The sequence below is a fragment of the Nicotiana tabacum genome, chromosome 10 (genome assembly GCF_000715075.1).
Source record: "Nicotiana tabacum cultivar K326 chromosome 10, ASM71507v2, whole genome shotgun sequence".
Lineage (NCBI taxonomy): Eukaryota > Viridiplantae > Streptophyta > Magnoliopsida > Solanales > Solanaceae > Nicotiana > Nicotiana tabacum.
This window is the reverse complement of record NC_134089.1, coordinates 27741226-27761909: the sequence shown is the minus strand read 5'-3', so window position 1 is coordinate 27761909 and position 20684 is coordinate 27741226. Positions and strand designations below refer to the sequence as shown.

Sequence of the window (20684 nt, the reverse complement as noted above, 5' to 3'; positions counted from 1 at the left end):
ACGAGTGAAAGACTTTGGAGCAGCATTCCAATAAAGTCTTCCTTTGTCCTCTTGCCCTTAATTTGGAGGTTCCATTATTTCAGAGTTCTTTAACTTCTGAGTTTTTTACAGAAATGGCACCTCTCCCAAAGACAACCATACAACATTTCACACACCCAAAGCATTCATTAACAGTATATGATTCCAACACAAAATACTTATGTGATGGTTGCAAAATCCCAGGCATAGGTAAAAGATATCGCTGTCATGGTTGCGAATTTGACCTGCATGAATACTGCGGAACATGCCCAACAATTCTTTCTTCTTTTATGCATCCAAATCATTCGCTCAAGCTCGTCGTCCGCAAGCCACAAGGCAATCGCCAATTCGATCGCATTTGCAACGTCTGTTGCGATTCAGTTGAAGGCCTGTTTTATAGGTGTGAGGTTTGTGAATTTGACGTCCACCCCCTCTGTACTCAGTTGTCTGAAACTCTGCGTCATGCTCTACATCAGGTAATTTATTAGAAATCTAAACGATCTAATTGGGAAATTAGTTTAGTATGGAATTTTTAGTTCATGGATTGCAAACCATTCAACAATCTAAATACTAAAACCAATACATTATTTAAGGATGACTTTCATGGTTTTACTTTTGATGCCATCATATTAATGACTTATCAAGAAAGAGTACCTTAATTCATAATGATTTTAAAGATGTTCACCATGATATTGCCCTTTCCACTTGCAAAAGAATGTGAAACTGGAATTTTCTCCATTCAGCCTCTTTTCTTAGGAAAGTTATATACTCCCTCTATGTGACACAGTTTAAATTTTGAGGATTAAATTTTTTAATTTTGATCATAAAATAAGAACCATTAAGTTTTTTACTATTACTCTCTCCGTTATAATTTATGTGAACTTTTTTGGCGTACACTGGTCAAACTAACTAGTTTTCTATGTGAATTTGGACATAGAATTTTTAAAAATTTTGAAATAAAATTTATATATTACTACTATAAGTCACAATATATAATAATTTAAAATATTTTAAAAAGTATTTATCAAAAATATGGTTAAAAAAATCTTATTTGACTCTCCAAATAGTAATAGATTCACATAAATTGAAAAGAATGGAGTACATATCATAATAATTAAAATATTTAAATAGCATATGAAAAAATTGCAAAAAATCAAAAACATGCATAAGCTAAAAGAAAATAAAGAAACGAAAACGACAAAATTAAAGATAGATTGAATAAAAGAAAGAGTTTCTTGAATTCAAGAAGTCTATTCTTGAAGTTGAATCCTAGCAACAACAATTAGCTAACGAAGAACTAATCGCCTTTGGTAGAGAATTAAAAATAAGAGATAGATTGTGAAACCAAACCCTTTAGAATAACAAGAACAACAATAAGTCTAAACTTATCACCTTCCTCGAATACCTAGAAGTGATCTAAGATTTCGAAAATGGTGAAATCCGACCCTTTAGAATAACAACAACAATAAACCTAAACTTATCACATTTCTTGAATACCTAGAAGTGATCTAAGATTTCGAAAATGGTTTAATCTTACCGGTAAATAAACTCGTTTGAGTTTCGAAATACAAATGTTAACACATAAATTGGGGAGAAGAAAGTAATATTTTCAAGTCAGAGCTAGAGGATCAGTCCTTAATACTACTATGTAATAGTTCACTATAAAAAAGTTACTATCTCGGAAAAGCTTAATGCATACACTGAGATTCCAACTTACCTAATTTATGTTCCCTCTTATCTACATTTTTTGAATTTTGATATACGGGTCGGATCTAGGTCAACCCCCCAGCCCCACCCCACCCCACCCCACCCCACCCCACCCCACCCAATCAGGCTTAATTCAGAAAACAAAAGAAATTACACCTGCATTTTATCTAGAGTTTTCCCATTAACATCTCTACAATGTTCCACATAATTAACACCTGTTATTTTCTTTTTTTAAGTTCCCCTACCTTTAGAACCCCTTTGTTGGAGCATTGCTCCTTTGGTGACTCAAACCTACGGCCATAGGATTGTTGGTGGGGGACGACAACCCCTTTTGTTTGCGTGTTTCAATTAGGGGGTGGCAAATAGGCGGATTGGGCTGAATTTGGGCGGGTCAAGATGAGTTAGGTCAAAAAGTGGTCATTGCCCAACCCAGCCCAAAGTGTACTTGGGCTAAGATGGGTTGGGTCAAGATGGACTAAACAATGGGTCATAATCGAACCCGCCCAACTTGACACATGTTTTAGAACCATGCTCATCTTGTATAAAAAAAAGTCTTTTACCTTAAAATGTGTAAGTTGAAATTTTTTTTGGGGTTGGGCGGATGGGTGATGCAGAAGAACGAAAAAAAACAAAAAACAGAAAATTAAAAATTTTAAAAAAATAAATAAAATTTTTTTTTGAGGGGTTTGGGGGGGAGGTGGATGGGTGGTATAGAAAAAAATAGAAAATTAAAAATTCAAAAAAAAAGTAAAAATTGTTTTTTGAAGGGGGGGAGGAGGGAGGTTGCGGGAGGGGGGGGTGAGTGGTGCAAAAAAAATAGAAAATTGAAAAAAAAATTTAGGGGAGGGGGAGGGGGATGGTTAGGGAGGGTGGATGGTGCAGAAAAACAAAAAACACAAAATTGAAAATAAAAAAAAAGTAAAATTGGGGCAACTAAATAAATTTCTATATAAGTTGGGTTGAGATACCTTTTGTTTTGGATGAGTTTCATGGGTTAGAATGGGTTAATTTGGGTTCAGGCCAAATTGACTCATAAGCTAAAGTGTTTGTAACCCAACTCATTAATCTCTGGACAGATTAGGCGGGTTAAATGGATTTGGGTTCAAATTGTCACCCCTAGTTTCAATATATGAATAGCTCTTTGGTAGCTAAATAAACCAAATACTATACTAAAAGATTAAAAACATAGGATAAGTCATGTAATCCACAAACTCTATCATGTTGATCACAACTTATAAAGTAGTTTTATCTGATTACGCAAGCATTTTGATGATGATTGTAAATTCAGGCTCATCCTTTAAGGCTTCTAAGCTCGTCCGAACCAGGAAGCTGTGCTGTTTGTAGAGGAGCATGTAGCGCTTCTTCATGGCGTTATAGGTGTCAACTATGTCAATTCGACATTCATATGGGTTGTCTTGTGGTACAATGTGAAAAGAAAACATCATCGCACCGAGGAATTCCTACATACGTTCCACCATCTGTATTCCCTCAGCCACAACATTTTGGTGGTTATGCTTATGGGGTTCCATATTGGAATCCTAATTCTAGCCCATTTCGTCCTAGTCCATCTAACATGCATGCGCCACAACCACAATATCAAAATAGTGGAAGAATTGGGCAAGTGATGTTTGGTCTGGTGAAAACACTTGGGGTTGGAGTGATTTCTAACATGATATTTGGAGTGGACGTGTCTCCATTTTTTTCCGTTTAATTTAACTTCATTTCATCCTCAGCTATGGTAAGTGTTTTACGAGAAAACATTGAGTCGGATTTCATCCCTAGCAGTTTAATGTACTATCCAGTAATTTATTTCATTGCTATATGGATTTTATTTATAGTCATCGACAATGTAAAGAAATTTTTACACATCAGTGCAAATAATTTAACTGCTGTAAAATGTTATTACTAGTCTTATTCTTTAAGTTATTAATTACGCTTATTATCAGTAAATTGCATGTAATTTTAAGCGACCTAAGTGCATAGAAGTTTACAGTTTCCATGGTATAGCCATATTTGTCCAAGTCAATGTCGAAAAAGATTGTCATCACATTATTATACGTAGCCTTCCTTGTGTGTGTGACTATTTGTTGATTTGTCCAGTGAAATTTGAGGTCATTGACCTCCTTATATAATTTTGGGCAGTCCTCAACTTTTAAAATTTAGTTAGGCTCAAAGTCAATTTCTTAAACTTTGATCTTTGAATTGCTTTTACTTGGACTGAACTTAGCGTTACAAAAAGAATCGCATGCTTTCATAAATATATACATATATGTTAAATAAGTTATAATATAGTATGATATGTTAAATAACTGTTATAGAACTGTATTGGGAAAATTGTATTTAAATATAAATGTGACGTGTCGAGACACGTGGATTGGTCAAATAGTCAAAGAATTACAACTAGCCAAGAGGCACGAATTGCAACAGATACGAGCAAATGGCAAAGGAAAAGGCACGGGCAGTTATTCAAATAACTCAACGCCCGTACCTATCTAAGTTATTTATATCCGAGAATCAAAAGGAATGATCTGACAATAGAAAAGAGTGCAGATACGGCATTTAATAGTCATTAAATGTGGAATACGTTAGAGAATTTGTATTGAATGTAATGATTATGTAACGTAGCATTCAATGTCTTTAATTACTCATAATTAATAGCTTCATTATGATTTGGACAAAACGTATATCTATAAAAGGGAGATATCTATAAAAGGGAGATATCCAATCAATTGTAAGGACACGAAACACTATTGGAATAAATTTTGGTTTACTTATTTTTCTCTTGATTACTCTCTTGCTACCTAAATTACTTCCTTTTATACATTCTTTTGATTATCAGTAACCCGTGTTTTTCTAAATTCTAGCTTTGACTAAAATTTTATTTTTTGGTTAAACAAATTGGTTCCGTTACCGGGAAACTGATAATCTATTTTCTTTTCACTTAACTTTCCTTGTTGCATCAATTATGTCGAACAACAATGACAACACTCAAGGAAACCAAGAGAACCAACAAAATCAGGGAGATCCACAGAATATTAACACTCAAGTTCCTACTCCATGAGACTCTCCACGGCAATCTTGTGAGGGTACTCCTGATGGGTCTCAAATAAACGAGTATGCTCAATTTGAAAATGCTGAAGCTGTTGATGAAGCTTTGCAGAAATTAATTGCTGCTCAGGTCAACAAAGCTGTTGAGGCACTCGTTAACCAGTTACCTGTTGCAACACCCACAACTACTCCAAATAATACACTTTGGAAAACCCTCGTTCTGGGCTTGTTAACTCAGGCAGCGGTGGAACTCCCAGTAAATCACATGAGAGAGAACCAGGTAATGTAATTAATTCGGATTTACATAATTTAGTACTAACCTTGCAGAAGCAGCTCAAGGAGCAAAGTGAGCGCATAGAGCAGATACCCGGAGTGCCGCCCATAATCAAAGGGGTAGATATAAATAGATATTCGCAACAACCTTGGAAGCCAAGTGCTGCTCCACTCCCAATTCCAAAAAAAGTTCAAAATGCCTGATATTCCAAAATATGATGGAACAACAGACCCACGAGATCACGTGACTGCATTCACAATGGGCGTAAAAGGCAACGATTTGACTAAGCAGGAGATTGAATTAGTATTAGTCAAAAAAATTGGTGAAACGCTCACCAAAGGAGCGCTAACATGGTATTCTCTTTTACCCGAAAATTCTATAAATTCTTTTATTGAGCTTGTAGATTCTTTCATCAAAGCACACTCGGGAGCTCAAAAAGTAGAGAAAAGAATGGAGGATATTTTCAAAATCAAGCAATGGGACTCAGAACTGCTTAGAGAATTCGTGGACAGATTTCAACGTGAAAGAATGACATTGCCACGTGTACCTGACAACTGGGCAGCTATAGCTTTCACAAGTAATTTGAATGAAAAAAACTCGGAAGCTACGAGGAGACTCAAGGAAAGCCTTCGAGAATTCCCAGCTACAACGTGGAATGATGTTTATAACAGGTATAGCACGAAGCTGAGGATTGAGGAAGATACTGTTCCACGAGTTCAAAAAGAAGAAAAGGTAAGTTCAAGACGTGCAAAGACTGAAAAAAGATTTCGTAAAAATAGGTACGAGCCTTACATGGGACCTGCGGGAAAGGACTCACGGTCAAAGCAGGATAATCAGAGGTACGATCATAGATCAAGAAACAGAGAATCAGGTTCTTCATCAAGATTTAGGAACGAGCGAAACAACTATGAGTCACGAGATGATGATAGAAATTTAAAAGCGAGATTCGGTGGTTACAACTTCAACGTCAGCACCTCCGAGCTCGTAGATGTTTTGAGAAGCATGGGAGATAAGGTTTGATGGCCAAAGGAAATGAGATCGAATCCAAACAGGCGCAACCCTAACCATTGGTGCGAGTTTCATAATGACCACGACATAAAACAGCAGATTGCAGATTTTTACAAAGTGAAGTTGATCATTTATTAAAACAAGGATATCTTACTAGGTTTTTCAATGAGAAAGGCAAGCAAACTTACATGAAGAACAGGCAGGAGCCTCCAAAACCACCTTCTCCCAAAAGAACTGTCAACGTTATAAGTGGGGGTGAAGACATCAATGGTATATCATATACTGCAGCTAACAAAATTTCCAAAGTAACAATTACCCAAGGGAAACGGGTGCGGCATGTTTTAGAGGAAGACAACATTACATTTAATGATGTAGATGCAGATGGCGTATTAACCCCTCATAACGATGTACTGGTAATATTTTTAATTGTACATGATCCTAATGTGAAACGAGTTTTGATTGATCCAGGTAGTTCCGTGAACATTATTTTGCTAAGAGTATTACGTGAGATGCAAGCTGAAGATAAAATAATACCAAAGGCGCATACTCTATCTGGATTTGATAATTCTAGTGTCCTCACGAAAGGAGAGTTAACACTCACCATATTCGCTGAAGGAGTCGTCAAAGATACAAAGTTCCAGGTGGTAGATATGGAGATGGCTTACAACATGATTCTTGGGAGACCATGGATCCACAAAATGGATGTTGTTCTTTCAACCTTGAATCAAGTTATTAAATTTCCATCACCATGGGGAATCTGTCAAATTCGTGGGGATCAACATACAGCCAGGGCTATCAACTCTGTTGCAGATATAAGCACAAGAAATGAAGGTAAATAGCAATCACAGAAGGCAGTTGAGGACACCACAAAACAAACCTCAACTGAACAAGGGCAAACAGATGTAGATTCAAGGCCTGATACCATTCAAGAACTAGAAGAGAATGAAAATATTAAAACAACAATATAGGAGTTAGAGCCTGTCGTGTTATTTGCTCAATGGCCTGATAAAAAGGTCTATGTTGGAGCCAATCTTAGCTAAGGTATGAGAGGTAAGTTAATTGAATTTTTTAAAACTAATGTGGACTACTTTGCTTGGTCCCACTCTGACATGACAGGAATACCACCGGAGGTGATAACTCATAAACTAAATGAAGATCCATCATACCCTCCTATCAAGCAAAAGAAAAGAAAGCAAGGAACTTTCAAGAATCAGGTGATACAGGAAGAAGTCCAAAAATTGCTAAAAATTGGTTCCATTCGTGAGGTAAAGTATCCTAACTAGTTAGCTAACACTGTTGTAGTTCCAAAGAAGAACGGTAAGTGGCGGGTTTGTGTAGATTACACGAATTTTAATAAAGCTTGCCCTAAAGATTCGTTTCCACTACCACACATAGATCAATTGATTGATGCAACTGCAGGTCACGAACTATTAAGTTTTTTTAGATGCATATTCAGGTTATAATCAGATTAAAATAGATCCAGGAGATGAAGAAAAAACTTCATTCATAATAGACAGGGGAACTTACTGTTATAAAGTAATGCCCTTTGGTCTAAAGAATGCAGGTGCAACGTATCAGAGGTTAGTTACCAAAATGTTTCAAGAGCATTTAGGAAAGACTATGGAGGTATATATAGATGATATGCTTATTAAAACCCAGTATTCAAAAGATCACATATCATACTTATCTGACACAATTTCAATTTTGTGCAAATTTAATATGAAGTTAAATCCCAAAAAATGTGCATTTGGTGTTGCATCAGGTAAGTTTTTGGGTTTTCTTATTTCTAACTATGGTATTGAAGTGAATCCTGCACAGATTAAGGCCATTTAAGAAATCCCTGATATACTTTCAAACAAGAAAGAATTTCAAAGATTAACAGGAAGAATTGCAGCTTTGGGAAGATTCATTTCTAAATCATCAGAGAAGTGTTTTAAATTCTTCTCAGCCCTTAAGAAGCAGGATCTTTTTGAATGGAATGAGGAATGTCAACAGGCACTCAAGAATTTGAAAAGATACTTATCAAATCCACCTTTGCTGGCAAAACCAAAGGCTGGGGAAAGACTACTCATTTACATTGCTTTTTCGGAAGTTGCGTTAAGCGCTGTTTTGGTCTAAGAAGAACAAAGTAAACAATTCCCTATCTATTATGTTAGTAAATCTTTGTTAGATGTGGAGACATGGTATCCTCAGTTAGAAAAACTTGCACTTGCATTAATCATGGCATCTAGAAAGTTAAGACCTTACTTTCAGTGTCAACCTATCGCTGTAGTAACTGCCTACCCTTTACATAATATATTACATAAGCATGAGTTATCAGGTAGGTTAGCTAAGTGGTCAATAGATTTAAGTGAATATGAAATCACATACCAACCTAGAACTGCTATAAAATCACAAGTGTTAGCTGATTTCGTGGCTGATTTTAGCCAGGGGATGTAATTAGAAGCAGAAAAAGAATTACAGGTATTCAATGGAGATAACCCGGGAACTTGGACTTTATTCACTGATGGCTCATCTAATGTAAAAGGAGCAGGTTTAGGGATTGTCTTGGTAGGGTGAAAGCATTCGACAAGCTATTAAATGTCACTCCATAACTAACAATGAAGCGGAGTATGAGGCTGTGATTGCAGGTCTAGAATTGGCATGAGAGCTTGGCATAAATCAGATTATAATCAAGAGTGATTCACAACTCATGGTTAATCAAATGCTGGGGACTTATACAGCTAGGGAAGCAAGGATGCAACAATACTTAGAAAAGGTACGGGAATTGATAAAGCAATTTCAAACCTGGAAAGTTATAAAAATACTAAGGGATGAAAATGTTGAAGCGGACACCCTAGCTTATCTCGCATCTGCAGCTGATGTGGCAAGCAATGCAAATGCCTCAGTTATACATTTAATTCATTCAGTTCTCGATCCTGATAAGAATGAGGTAAATTTTAATAATTTAACTTGGGATTGGAGGAACGAGATTGTTGATTTTTTATAGTATGGTACCGTCCCTGATGATAAGAAAAAAGCTCATGCGCTTTGAAAGAAAGTTGCCCGGTACTGCTTAAAGCAAGGCAATTTATATCGTAAAATGTTCGGTAGTCCCTTAGCAAGATGCCTCGGACCTTCGCAATCGGAGTATGTAATGAAAGAAATATACGAAGGACATTGCGGGAATCACGCAGGAGGAAGGTCATTGGTGAAAACCTTAATTAGGGAAGGTCATTACTGGCCTAAAATGGAAGAAGAGGCAGAAAGTTTCGTGGCCAAATGTGATAAATGTCAAAGGTACGGTAACAATATGCATAGACCTGCAGAGTTATTACATCCGGTCATTGCGCCATGGCCATTTGTGAAATGGGCTATGAATATCGTGGGTCCATTACCACAAGCAAAAGGACAGGTAAAGTTTCTACTCGTACTCACTGATTATTTTACTAAATAGGTGGAGGCAGGAGCATTTAAACAGGTGCGAGAAAAGGAAGTCAAAGATTTTATTTGGCGGAATATCATATGCCGATTCGGTGTACCAAAGGAGATCATGTGTGATAATGGCCCTCAATTTGTTGGAGCTCAAATCACGGAATTCTTTCAAAGTTGGCAAATTAAAAGGATTACATCAACACCTTATCATCCGATGGGTAATGGGAAAGCAGAATCAACGAACAAGGTTATTATCAATAATTTAAAGAAACGATTAGAGGAATCAAAAGGTAACTGGCCTGAAGTGTTACCTGGAGTTTTATGGGCATATCGCACAACTGCAAAAAAAGTACAGGAGAAACATCATTTTCATTAGTTTATGGAGCTGAGGCTTTAATTCCAGTTGAGATAGGGGAACCAAGTATACGGTTCACACAGGCAACACAAGAATCTAATGACGAAGAGATGCGGGTCAATCTAGATTTACTCGAGGGGAGGAGAGAAGATGCATTAATAAGAATGGCAACACAAAAGCAAGTCATAGAACGATATTACAACCGAAAAGCACGCCTCAGATTCTTCAAAGTGGGGGATTTCGTGCTTAAAAAGGTTTTTCAATCTACAAAGGCAGCTAACGCGGGTAAATTAAGTCCAACATGGGAAGGACTCTATAGAGTTCGTGATATTGTAGGAAAGCAGCATATGAACTGGAGACAATGGATGGCAAGATACTACCTTCACATTGGAATGATGTTCATTTGAAGAGATATTATTTCTAAGGAATACCCACGGTCAGGTATCACCATTTTAAATTTAATTCTTGAATTGTTAAAATTTTACTAACGATTTTAGATGATAGGCAAAAAGCTAACCCGTATAAAATGATGAGTCACGACCTGTAAGGCACACGGAATAACCTAAAATTCCCGACCTAGAGTTACAATTATTCTGATAGAAATTCAAACGGGTTAAGCAGTCTTCATCTATAATCGCACCTCTGAGTCCCGTATGTTTTTCCTTTTCAAGAAAAGGACCAAATGAGAGAAACTATCAAGTGCTCGAGGCTTCATATGTCAACACTCAAACACTTGGGGTACTACATAATATACAGAGACATGTGTATAAAGAAGGCAAAGAAGATTGAGGAATAATCAAGCCTAAAAGAGTCAAGTGCAGAGTAAAAATCACAAAGTCACGAGATGGAGCCATGAGCTAAGGGCAAAGAAAAACCTCACTATAGTTAGGGTAAAGGCTATGTACTAAAATGGGTTATAAGAAAAAAAACCCGTGTCTATTATTCTTCTTTTATAAATCTGTTACAAAAAAAACAATTACGAGAAAGTTATAGATGTAATTCAAATATATGTAAAGTATTATTCAAAACTTGTCAAAGTTATTTCAACGAAAAATGTGTGTTCCTATTTCTTTTATCGTATGATAACACCATTATGAAGTTGAGACGTCTTCTTCATTAAGTGTCGAAATATAAAAGGGCCCTCTTTTATAAAACTCGTGTTTAAATTACTTAGTCATGAGATTAACAGAAGCATTTTCGAAGAACAAAAATGCAAATTATTCTATAAGTCCTAAAAATAAAGGCAAGAATAAAGCAGACAGAAGTTTAAGATAATAACATGAAAAACTTCTTAATACTTAAAAACTGAAGACTAAGTATGAACTTAGTCATAAAACTATGAAATTGTTTATACAAATTGCCTCGTAAAAGACTTGGGGACTTGCATTTCCAAAACCAACCCTCAAATGAAGCTAAGGGTTTGATTATAATTTTCCAAAATAAAAACAAAACAAAATCATTCAAATGATTAAAACTGGTCACTGAGAAGTTTGTGGAACTGAAGCAGGAGCATCAATAGCAGTGGGCTCAATTTGGGCAGGTGCATCAACAGATGCAGTTTCAACTTGGCTCGCAGCAACAGGCTCGATTAGGCTTGAAAGAGTTGGGATACCCGTATCAGCTTCAACATTCATGGGAGCTTCAACAACGGGAGAAGGGAAGTCCTGAGTTTGCTGAGATTTTTCAATGGTTTCATTGATCTTAGCTAACTCCGACTCCAGATTGAAGTTTTCTTGGCCAGCTTCAATTAGGGTATCACGACGTGAATTCAAAAATGCCCAACTTACCTCAACAATAGATTTTTCTTCAAGGATCTCATAATCCCTTTCCCAATCAACAATCTTATTCTTTAGCTCTTCATTTCCAGCCAAGGCGGAGCTATAAGAAGCTTGAAGAGAGGCATGGAAGCTCTCTAAAGCACGCACCTTATCAGCAGAGACTCAAAGGTCTTCTTGTGCTTGAGTTAAGCTTTGCACGATCTCCCCAGCGTAAACTTCTTTTTGACTCAAAAGAGCCTTCAACTCTCTGTTCTCTTCACTGGCCTTAGATAGTTGCTCCAAGAAGGAGGATTCGAGATGTTCTTTTTCTTTTTCTACTTGGCTTGAGGAAGCTTTTACAACCGCTAACTCTGAAGTTAAAGCTCGCACCTGCTGCTCTAAGGTACTCTTGCTCTCTTGTAAATCTTCCATATCAATTTGTGCACTCTCAAATTGTTCCTTCCAATTGATCGCCTCCAATTGAGAATCACGTGCTATCTTCTATGAATCACGTGCTACTTTCTCCAAGAGGGGGATTCTGTTCATCATTTCTGTGCCGATAAGATTGGCCTAAAAAGGAAGGGAAATAAGAATCCCAAAAATAAAAAAAAATTACAGAGTAAAGAAGGGAGAGAAGGAAAATACCTTCAAAGTGGCATGTATGATATCATTCATTAGAGTCAGGGAACTATGGCTCTCCAGCTTTTCTTTTTCAATTGGGCCAATTAAAGGCTCCAGCCATACATCTGCCTGACCTGACTTCCTCAAAAGGCTGCTATCAGCAAGAACTTCAATAGTTACCCTCCTCATAGCGGCACTTCTACTTGAAGAGCCCACTTCGTATGATGAATGATATGAGGGGGAATTGTCAAAGGATAAGCGGTAGGAGATATGAAAATAGTAGAAGAAGGAACAGAAACAGCTGCGGCTGGTAAGGAAGGAATCACAGGCACGAGAGTTGAAAAAGAAGATAAGGGTATTTCATCTAAAACAGGCCCTAAACTTCCACTACCAAAACCACTGATGAAAAGTTGATCAATAGACTCACGGGTATCATAAGGAGTGACGTCATCGTCAGGAATTATTACTGGGGTTTCAACAAGTTCGGCAAGAGAAATAGAAAGACGAGGGGAAACTTCAGCTTCCTCATCAGAGACGATGCGTCTCATAGCTCATGGCCTCGTTACCAGGGAGCCCCCATCTTCCTCTTCTACAGAGTCTTTCTCTTCAACAACTTTCCTTTTCGAAGAAGAACCCAAGACTATTTCTCGGGCTCTTTCTAAAGAGATACGGGTCCCTGAAGGAGTACGGGTTCCCGAAGAGACACGAGAGGCTGCAACTGCTTCAGCAGTAACTCCTCGAATAGCAAATCCTGATAAAAAGAAGGATGAGAGTTAGAGCAATAAAGAAAAATATATATATGCGTGAAAGATGAAATAAAAACTCTTACCATGAGTCTTTACTTTCCAACCGTAACGGTTAGAAAGTGTTCTCCAAGACCTACCATCTATTGGTGCGGTCTTCAGTAATTTATCTACCCAACCACAGAAATTGGGAATATCCTCCACAACTCCCATGGTTGCTAAAAAAATAGGGAAAAATTAGAGAAGTTGATAAACTTGAAGAAAAAAGGCACGAGAAAGATAAAAGACTTACGTGCAAAATTCCACTTCTTAGAGAAGGGAACGTTATCCTCACCCACTATGCCAACAGTGGGGGCAGCAACAAACCGAGCATACTAGCCACGGTCCTTGTCATCTTCAGGGCTCACCAAAACCCTCTTACTCTTGGCCACTAGGGTAAAAACGCCATTACGGAAAAGCTTAGGGGAGTAAAGATTAATTAGATGAGGGAAAGTAAAGGAAACATTATCCATATTGGTTAAATGCCTCAAACAGGCAACAACCCTCCATATGATTGGGCCAATTTGACCCAAACAGACATTAAAGAAATGGCAAATTCAAGAATGACTGGGTCAATAGCTGGTTTGAACCCTAAAGTGAAAAGGTATGTATAAACAAAAGAGAACCCAGTCAAGTAAGAAGTAATTCTCTGATTTGGATTAGGGAAAATAATGGGAAAATCATTACTCCAATGGCAGTCTTTGCGAACTACAGGAGTCAAAACTTCTGTAATTTGAGTGGGGTAAGCATCAGCACGATCTAAAGTGGAAACCTGGTTTCTAAGAGATTCCCTATCATGGTAAAAAGATAGTTCTGTAGGGACTATCTCCTCTACTAAAGGCTTACATAGTGGTTCAGAAGGTTCTTTACCCCCTAGAAGAAGATTTGTGAGAAAGGAAACCTCTGGTTCTAGAAGAAGGACCAGAACTAGGAGAAGGTATAGACGAACCATCACCACGAGTAGACCCTAAGCTACGAAGCCTACCTCCCCTTCTATGCCTAATGGGAGCATTAGGGAAGGTATCAACAATGGAAACTCTCCTAGGGTTCGGGTTTGGTGAAGACATGGCGAAGAAGAATAATGTGAGGAAGAAGTGAACTAAGATTTGAGGAATTGAGTGTTCAATAAGCTTTATGTGGTAAAAGACAAGGAAAGAAGTTATATTTATATTAATAAGCAACCGCCAAAGGTAAAAGTGCAGTGATGGAAGGACCATAATAATGATAACTGGCACTTCGTGAATAGTGGATCCGTAAAAAAGTCTTGAAAAGGGCCGCAAAACTGCAAAACCAATAGAAAAATGACACGTGTACGGAGCATTAAATGGAAGCGGCAATTGAAGCGACAATTTTGTCATAGCATTAATGGTGACAAAAATTCTCTTTTAATGAAATTCACTTCCCAAATATTCAACTGATGAATAAATGGAAAGTGGGGGGATTATCTGTATTGGGAAAAATTGTATTTAAATATAAAGGTGACATGTCGAGACACATGGACTGGTCAAATAGTCAAAGAATTACAACTAGCCAAGAGGCACGAGTTGCAACAGATACGAGCAAATGGCAGAGGAAGAGGCATGGGCAGCTATTCAAATAACTCAACGCCCGTACCTATCTAAGTCATTTATGTCCGAGAATCAAAAGGAATGAATCTGACAATAGAAAAGAGTGCAGATACGACATTTAATAGGCATTGAATGTGGAATACGTTAGAGAATTTGTATTGAATGTATTGATTATGTAACGTAGCATTCAATATCTTTAACTACTCATAATAGCCTCATTATGATTTAGGCAAAACGTATATCTCCAAGATATCTATAAAAGGGAGATATCTGATAAATTGTAAGGACACGAAACATTATTGGAATAAATTTTGGTTTACTTATTTTTCTCTTTATTACTCTCTTGCTACCTAAATTACTTCCTTTTATACATTCTTTTGATTATCAGTAGCCCGTGTTCTTCTAAATTCTAGATTTGACTAAAATTTCATTTTTTGGTTAAACAAGAACTCTCTCCAAAAGGTAGGACTAGTATTTTTTTTAAAATGCACCATAGTATCAAAATCACACTTCTTAAATACATCAATTAAATCTTGATAATAAGCGTGTAATCAGAATCACATGTCCGACAACGTTGAATCTTCACACAGGATAGCCTACATATGTTATTTAAGTCTTAACATTATCAATTCCTTAATTAATGATTTGGCCGTAAGCCTACCCAAATGTTAATACATGCGAGTGAATTCTCTTTTCCATTGTCCTGTAACTCATTTACAATATATATATATATATATATATATATATATATATATATATATATATATATATATAAATATATATATATATATATATATATTGTTGATTCAAATCCCTTCTTGTGTCTTGTCAACTTGAATGTTTCCACAAAAATCTCCAATCCAAGCCTCTTTTGTCAATCCGGGGCAATACGAGTGGCATAAACTATTTCTTATAAACAGGCTTTCGAGAATAAATTGGAGGACTACCGATTGATTGACCCCGGAAGTCAACTCTAAAATAACACAAGTCTCCGGAGGTTCAAGCCCAAGTCAACAAAATTTCCATTTAAAGATGAAATCCTCACTTTATGAAATTTGGTAAAACTTGTGTGAAAATGAGTATCTAAACATTAAATGTTGATTACAATCATCCTAAAATTAGGTTTCATACCTCCAAAAAAGAAGACTTACCTCACACGACCTCCTGTCACAAATCATACCAACACAAACTATTGAAGAAATACTCTCAAACCAAAAATCAAACCAAAAAGCTGGAAATCAAGTCCCATCAACCTTGTACATGACACCAATGTTTAACAAATCAACCTCTTTATCTTCCAACTCCAACAAGCCCTTACCATCCAAAAATACAACTCCCCTTCTGCCTAAGCTCAACGAACAACACCATGGCCAGATTTCACCACACCAACTACCAACGCAGGCACAAGAGAAACAGGAGAAACATTTAGACGAGACAACAACCAAAAATACCACACCATGCACCTTACCCACCCATGAACCCACCAGATCCAATAATCTACACAACACCACCACTACCAATGAATCATGTTCCACAGTCATGGCTAGAGTACGGGCTGACAGGTTTCTCCCTCAACATGAATCTCCAATTGGAAGGGAAAAACATCACGATTCAACTGGAAAATCCAAGCTACCTTGCTCAAATAGTGACGGAGGGGTTGAGGATAGGGTTGGACAACATTGCAAATCACCTATGGTTGGCCATGTTCAACCACCAAATGCCTCCTCCCCAAACCACCCCACCTTGGGGATTCACCCATCACCTTGGAGAAGACAACCACGACCAACTCCTACTGCACCTATAGGGCTAAGCATGCAACTATCATTGTTCCATGAAACCATATCCTCAATTCAAACACACTTCCAGCAACACCAGACAGCTCACAGTGTAAACAACCACAACAATCCAACACTACACACAAACCAAACTCAAATAGCGGCAGCCCAAACCCTAGCTACAGTAGCGATACCAAATAGTACCCATTCACTTGCTCAACTACAGACGGAAGAGGGGAAGACGAAGAAGGATCATCGACAGCAAGACGAGTGGAGTACGACATGATAAGGGACCCAAAGACGCTGGTGTTCAAGGAAAAAAGAGAAAAAAATACATCTTACGCTGCCCGTACGACTTGAGGAAATTCTCGATCAATATAAGAATTCTTCAAAGCCCCCCGGGAATCTACAAGTACGGGACAGTAATAATCCCAACCTTGTACGAGCACCACTGGATGAACCAAGACAACATGGCATGGGGGATTCCACACCAAGAGACTCCACAGCAGGCACATGTGGAGACATCCCAAACCCTAAATAGATCGATGAGTGTCATAATCTGGAATTGCAGGGGAGCGGGTAATGTTAGACTACAACAGACCCTTTCTTGTGGCCTTACTAGAAACAAAGTTAGCGGATCACCAAGCTATAATGGAGGACTTTGGGTTCACCAAAATGACCCAAGTTGCAGCTCAGGGCAACTCAGGTGTGTGAGCACGTGATTTTTGCCTCATACGAATTACTCCAAAATAACTCCCGAAATTAGGTCTTTTCTTTAATTATGTGTTATTTTTAGGAAATATTGTACGGATTTCCTGTTTATATGTGCGTGTGTACTTTTATTAATGCATTTAAAAATACAAAAAATATATAATGTAATATGTGTTGCATGTGCATTTAGGATTTAGCTTTTCAATTTAGGAATTAACAGGTTTATTTTACAAAAAAGAAAATCACTAAAAATATGTAATTGTTGTAATTTTTGTCATTTAAATGTGCCCTTATGTGATTTCATTGTTTCTTTGATTTGCGTGTTAATTATTGTAAGTATTAATTAATATTTGTAGTTAGATTTTACAATTAATTAGGAATTGTATTTAAATCAGAAAATTAAAGAAGAAAAAGGAAAAGAATTCAAAAAGAATCGGATTGGGCCAGTTTTAGGCCCAAATAATTGCACTTCATACCCGTCCCAAATCCAGTCCACCTGTATCTAAGTTAAACGACGTCATTTCATCATGCTCAATCTGGTTCATTGATTTCACTTGATCAACGCTCCAGATCAATTCTTCCACACCCGACCCGTGCCCGTCCAAAACTGATTCGGTCTTGAGGATAAACAAAACGACGTCGTTCCACTTACTCGATTAATCCAGACCATTGATCTCATTAGATCAAACGGTCTGGATCCAACCCTCACGTGCATATATAAAGGGTCCAAACTAACCCCCCCCCCCAAACCAGGCCCCCTCCTCTCATTTCTCATCAAACCTCGTCTCTTTCAGAGACGAGGAACCCTAATAGCCGCCACCCCGTTCCCTCGCCGTAAACCAGGCGGCGCCGGCTCCAATGGCCGTGAAATTCACACCACTAGAGCACCTAACCGCCCTCTCCACAAATCCCTTAACCATTTTGCTCGAATCAAGCTGAAGCTTCTCGAATCTTCAATCGAAGATTCGAGCAAAACCTAACCCTACCCCAACTTACCCCAAACTCACACCTGATATCCGCTAGGTTTCCCCCATAACATAAAAGATCTTGGTTCTGTTCGAATATGTCTAGAAATGCTCGAATTTTAGATCGAAAAATCAGGAACCCTAAAAAATCCAGGCCATGGAATTTGTCCAAATTAAATAATAGATTGATGTCTAATAGACCTTAACCGGGGTATTCTCAATTGAGGATACTTCGATTAAAGTCTGTTCGACCTCAGAATGTCCCAATTCAAGTCCGAGCATGGGTCGGAATATTTCTGAGGTTCTTTCCTTTTTCTTTTATTCTATATGTATGATTTTTGTTTATCTATGTATTTGTTTAGTGAACTTCTATTAGTTTTCCATTTTCTATCAGTTAATTCTGCTCATCTTCAATGAACCTTTTATTTTGTTCAATTCTTTCACTTGTTATGTCTGCTATAATTGTTATATGCTATAATTTGAATAATCGATCAAATAAGTGTTGTCAATTGGTCTGGGACGTTTGGATGATAAGATTAGCCTGATAATAAGTCTAAATTATGGTTCATTCCTGTCTGATTCCCCTCTTGATTCATTCATGTTCTGAAGTTGTACTGAAAGGAGTTAATTGCTATATGTTGAACTTAGAATTGAGCCTGTTGGTACATTCAGTTCCTTGAACAGAAGTTATTGGTCATTGATTACCATGGATCGTTATTCTTATGTTAATACCATTTGATCTGATTTAAATCCATCTTGGTTTGAATGGTCATTTAAGTTTCAAATTAAATTGGTTCTAGCTATTGTAGTTAAGTTCAGTTAGTGTTTGGATTTGAATAGATTGGAGAGGTTCAATGCAGGTTGAAAGGGAGTGGGTAGGGCAGTGATTTCATAACTTTCAGGGCAGTAATAGTAAGGGAATTCCAGGGGTGTTTGGGGAATAAAACAGTTAGTATGATACTTTATTGTTAGTGCTTTATCAATGGGGTATTAATTAATCCTAATGGGGAACCAAAGGAAGTGGAGGGGCTGAAATTAAGGGAAAGTTTTCCTTAGTGGCTGATTCATTAGAAAAGCAGTTTTAGTGGCAGATTTTAGTGGAAAAATCTGCCTTGGATAACAAAAGGAGTCCGGGCAGTGGGCTAGAGGGGAAAGGGAGTTAATTGTATAAAGAGGGGGTGTTGGGACTGATTTCAAGAAGAGGACACAAAGAGAAAAAAGGAGAGACAGAAAAGAGAGTCAGAACAGAAAAAAACACAGAGGGAGACAGAACAGAAAGAACACACAGAGAGATATACAGACAGAAGAAGAAAAAAACAGAAAGAGAAAAATAGAACAAAAAACCAGAAAAGAGAGGACAGAAATACAGAACACAGAGAAAAAAAGAGAGGGAGCTTAAGAGATTTAGGAGAAAGAGATTTAAAACTCTAAAAATTCTGAAAATTGAGGGTTAAGACATACACGGATATACACACACAGGAAGACAATTCTGCTGATCCATTGAAGTTTTTTTTACTGATTGAGAATTGTTTTTTTAAAAAACTTCTGAAACAATCTCAGTTCACCTGAGGGAGAAAGGTGTTAGAATTGGTCTTCAAATTTGGTCTAAAGTTGTGCGAGATATTGTTTGATCGGGGATGTTTGTTGCTGCTGGTGATAGCTGTTGTTATGCTTATTGATCTTACTTCCTTTGACTTTCATTTCCAGGTACGTAAAGACATTTGAACCTTGAAGTAAATCTAGATCAAAGCCTATGAAATCAAGCTGAAATTGTTGTTTTGTTCTTTCAAATAGAAGCTATTGTTTTTTTTATTTCTGCACATTTATCTCGTCAAGCATCAGATTTTTGTTAAATATAGTTGATGTAAGGGTTTCTTGTTTGTATATGGCATGTTAATGGTTATGTGAATAACCATAAGTGAGAGGAAAATTGACATAATCCGTTACGTTTAAGATATTGGAATATTCCTAAAGGTTTAGATATGTATTTGCGGTATATAATGTCAATTCATTTAATCAAATTTGTAAATTAGTTTTCTTTCTTAATAACAAATGGCCATTTATTTTAGGAATGCGATTAACTCATTTCCTTATAAAATAGTATATAAAAATAATGTCAATGATTTTTACAAAGTATAGATTTAGTGTTTGTAAATAGCTTGCATAAGCCGAGATAAAAATTGGTTTGATTTTATCTATCCCAAATTCAATCATCGTAAGCAAATTAACCAAATAATTAGAACTTTGGACTAAAAACAAGTTGTGTAGAAGGTCGGATTTATAAATACAAATTGCAACATTTTAAGTCAAAGATATACAAAGTAGAGTTCGCTCCGAATAGAATAATGGAAATTCTTCGAAAACTATTAGTTTGCTTATCAATTAAATTTTTCCTAGTTTTTACACGTAATTCGCTTTGGTAAGTTTTCAAACATATACAGTTAGTCTTAAGCTTAGGAAAATAATAAATAACTTGTGCATATAGTTATCAAGTACTAAAAATACATAAACAAAATACGAATACTGTATTCACGATAAAAATGGTAGTTTTAGTTGCACGTTATTTATTTATTTTTCATCTCATTAATTCTTTTAATTTGAATAGTTTTTGAGGTATATAATTCACACGTTTAAAATATAACCTGTGGTCAACACCTAATAAATCTTGATTTTTTTCAAGA

The 20684-nt window shown here is 36.9% G+C and overlaps 1 long non-coding RNA gene across 1 annotated transcript; it reads left to right on the top strand.

Annotated features, from left to right (window-relative positions):
- LOC107776255 (uncharacterized) lies at nt 1-3633 on the top strand. The gene is made up of 2 exons (XR_012695923.1): nt 1-494; nt 3014-3633. It is a non-coding gene; the product is annotated as an uncharacterized LOC107776255 (long non-coding RNA).
- Nucleotides 3634-20684: the final 17051 nt, after the last annotated feature.